Source organism: Elaeis guineensis, chromosome 15, assembly GCF_000442705.2.
Source record: "Elaeis guineensis isolate ETL-2024a chromosome 15, EG11, whole genome shotgun sequence".
Lineage (NCBI taxonomy): Eukaryota > Viridiplantae > Streptophyta > Magnoliopsida > Arecales > Arecaceae > Elaeis > Elaeis guineensis.
The window spans coordinates 54,441,454-54,445,305 of NC_026007.2; the positions used below are offsets into that span (position 1 = coordinate 54,441,454).

At 39.3% G+C, this 3,852-nt stretch overlaps 1 pseudogene; it reads right to left on the minus strand.

The window, feature by feature from the left end:
- Positions 1-2,067: 2,067 nt before the first annotated feature.
- Positions 2,068-2,553, minus strand: LOC105057985 (uncharacterized; annotated as a pseudogene).
- Between the last annotated feature and the right edge of the window lie 1,299 nt (positions 2,554-3,852).

Here is a 3,852-nt window from a genome sequence, read left to right on the forward strand (position 1 = left end):
ATACAATCTTTTCTCTCAAAAACTCTCTCTATCTGATCATTGTTGAATGAGTTTGGACTATCGTCAAGTGAAATATAATCATGCACATTGCTTTCTCCCCCTACAAAAATAGTTGATATGCTAAAGATAGCTGTCATGTTATCATCGTGCATACTTTCTACATCCATGATATATATAATTTGATTTAATTACTAGCAATAAAATATAGTTAGTATAAGCAGCATTCATGCATAGATCAATTTTACTGATGCATATCAAACTGAGATTATGTTAAATATCAAATTCAAATTGATGCAATTCTATTAAATAGAAGTGCTCTAATAACTAAAATCAAAGATATAGTTAGACATCTCAAACTACATCTCATGCTAAAAGATAATCATATATCATTCATACAAATATAAGCATAACCATGGAACATTAAAATATCTTTTAATTAGTAAGTCTCAAGTTTCAACTTGATTGATAACATTTCAAGAGACTTAACCGAACAACACCGATAAAAGAATATTTTTACATTCTTTCTGAGAAAATTTTTTTTTGAATAACTACTTTTTTTATCCAAACAATCTAATAATAAAATTATTAGATAAGATTGTCTTCCATATCATGGTAATAATTCATATCCAATAAATCAATATTGTAAAGGGTTTTGAAACTTTAACCTTTAATGAAATAAGCTATATGTGGCTTCTCATAATCAAACAGTCTCTACATTTTCCATATCATAAATTTTTTGAAATATCACATATACATTTTATACATCAAATAGAATATTTAGTTTCTAATAAAGTAACAATAATTAAAATATACATTGCAATCAATTAGCAGATGGGAGGAAGAATTTTTTTTTTTACAACAGCGACATCAAAGCCTCAAGAGGATAACAGATGGAAGGAAGAAGGCACACGTCGCCTTCATTCGAAGAAGATGACTGAAAGACGGAGCTCGCAAGTGGGGGGGTTTTGGAGGAGACAAAGATAATGACCGGAGAGATAGAAGAAGAGAAGAGAAAAACAAAGGAGGCGTGGAAATGGATTTGGAGAGAGATGGGAGGAAGTTGGGAAATGGGTTCTAAAAGAAAGAGGAAAAATAGAGGAGGCATCGAAATGAGTTTGGAGAGATGGGTTTGGAGAGAGATGGGAGGAAATTGGCAAATGAATTTTGAAAGGGAGAGAAAAAATAGAGGTGTGGAAATGGGTTTGGAGAGAGATGGGAGGAAGCTGGGAAATGGATTTTGAAAGGGAGAGAAAAAATGGAGGTGTGGAAATGGGTTTGTAAAGAGATGGGAGGAAGCTAGAAAATGGATTTTGAAATAGAGAGAGGAGAAGAGACAGGAGGAAGGAAGACATGCAAGTAGCTTTACATCGTGTCCCATTGAATGTTATTTTTTTTTTTAAATACGTCAGGTCAGCTAACAGCCTCCCAAACTCCTTCGTTAGCTTTTAAGGAAAGCTTTGAGATGCGCGCCAATCTAACGGATGGAGATTCGATCGGATGTATGCTAGAATCCGATCAATTGGAGGGGAGTCCATCTCTCTCTCTCTTTCTCTCTCTCTCTATATATATATATATTAGATTTGGAGGCATGTCGATGAATAGATAGCGACTAATAGTGGCAGAGTAATAGGTGCACAATATAAATTGTATGAGTTGGTAAATAAAATCTAATATATATATATTAAATTGGAGGTCTCTATGTTGGCAGGGCTTCCATCTGTCAAGTGGCACCAATGCAGAGGTCTTCATCTACCACGTAAAAGAAAAATATGGTGATAGTGTGGGCGCCATCCAACAGACAATGTCGTGAAAGAATATCAACCATTCTGTGCAAAAGATACGAACCTAATTCATCCTAAGTTTTCAAATCGACGAAGATGCCAATACTAAAGCCTTCTATCGTTGCATCTCCTCCACCACCATTTGCATCGCGACGTCCGTGCGATCACCATCATAGCCCATGAATACCTCTACGATATCCATCGACATCATCTGGACCTCCAATAGTAGCACCACCGCTTCTGCCATCAGCTCCTTAAGTTCCAACATTCACTCTACTTCTCTCTCCTATCTCTCTCCTCTTCTCTAGTCCTCGACCTCAGCAATTGCCTTCTTGTTGGCGTCGACGAGCTTATCAAGAGCCTTGGGGATGGCATTGCGGCTGCCGATGAGGAGGCAAGTGATGACTTCGGGGTCGTGCTCGAAGTGGGCCTTCTCAAACTCATGGCAGGCATTCTCTTGGAGGACATCCTACCATAGGATACTGCTGGTGTTAGGCTACATGAAGAAGCATGTTGCCTGAAGGATGTTGCGGTAAAGCCCCATTGCCTCCCTCCACATGCTCGTAAGCTGCCACTGGGCGGGGAGCTCATCCTCTTCATCATTTTGTGGGCTCTTCTTCACCAGGTATCACTCCAATAGCTCCTCCATTATGTCCGAACCCTCATGGAGGCATCACCATGCAATCATGGAGGAGGTGGTGGAGGCGGCAATGGAGGTGAAGAGGGGGAGTCACTGGCGAAATGTTGGCTAGAAGAGAGAAGAGCCAGCCATGGCTATTTTCTTCTAGGATCGAATGCAATTTTGTTGGAGAGTGAGAATATAAGCAGAGGCCAATTGGTCGGTTAGGCTAAAGACTAAATCAGATACTTAGGCTAATCTTATATATATATATATATATATATATTAAAATAGAGGATTCTGTCTTAGCAGAGCCTTCGTTAAAATAGAGGATTCTGTCTTAGCAGAGCCTTCGCTTGACATGTGGGTTCTTTTTTTGATGGTTTGTGGTGGACATGCGATACCACGCTGCTCGAGCATGCCGATGGCATGGCAGAAAGCCTAGGTGAGGTGGAGGATGGGGTCTAGGGTGATGGACTAGGCATCCATGAGGTCAAGCATGGTGAGGGACTTCTTCAAGCACTGCACCAAGAGCCAGTTGGCAAGCAGGGCCAAGTGGAGGGTGGGGTGCAAGGGGGTGGTGCTAGGAGAAACAGAGGGGGAGGGGAGGCATGGTGAGGATGGGGACCAGAAGGGGAAGGAGGTCTTGATAGACTTGGCAATTACACCCGACCTAGATGGGTCCCGACCTTAATGAGTCGGGTTAGTCAACGTGTTGATCGGATTTTGATCCGACTCGATTCGAACCCGATAAATTTATATCTCGGGTCAAGTCAGGTTCGGGCAGTGGCCACCCCAACCCATTATCCGATACAAATCCGGCTCGATCTTATGTATATATATTATAAAAATATGGATTGATTTTATGAAATGTGGGTCTTATGACATTTAGTCTTGGTTAAGGCTTTAAGGGTCGAAGACTGGTAGTGAGCTATTATTCAATGCTTCTATTTTTATCTAGAAAATCTCATTTAAATGGGAGTGGATATTTGATGTTGGATTTGTATCCTAGAAGCCAATTGTTGGCTGACGTATTTTATAATTTCAGGACTTAAACTTGTATTTATAATTTTTTATTATCAATAAAGAGCTTTTTCATTCTAATCATGTTAATATCTCTATGATTTATCTTAAAAATTAATAAAGATAATTTTTATATATTCTTAAAGTATTAAGAATTTGAGACATACATTAATTAATGGTTAATTTCTAAATACTCTCGATCAATGGATCGTCACGGAGGATAGTGATCAATCCATTCAAGATCGGTGCATAGTTTACTTTTTTTGTGGGCAGATGAGTCTCGAATGTGCAGTGTAGGAACACTGGAGTGAGAGTACGGATGGTTGTTAGAGAATAACTTATACTGAGCGTGACCAACATAAAAAATCATATGGATGTCTACTCATTCGTCAGTGATCTTCTCGATGTTGTAGTGGTATGAGTGGTCCT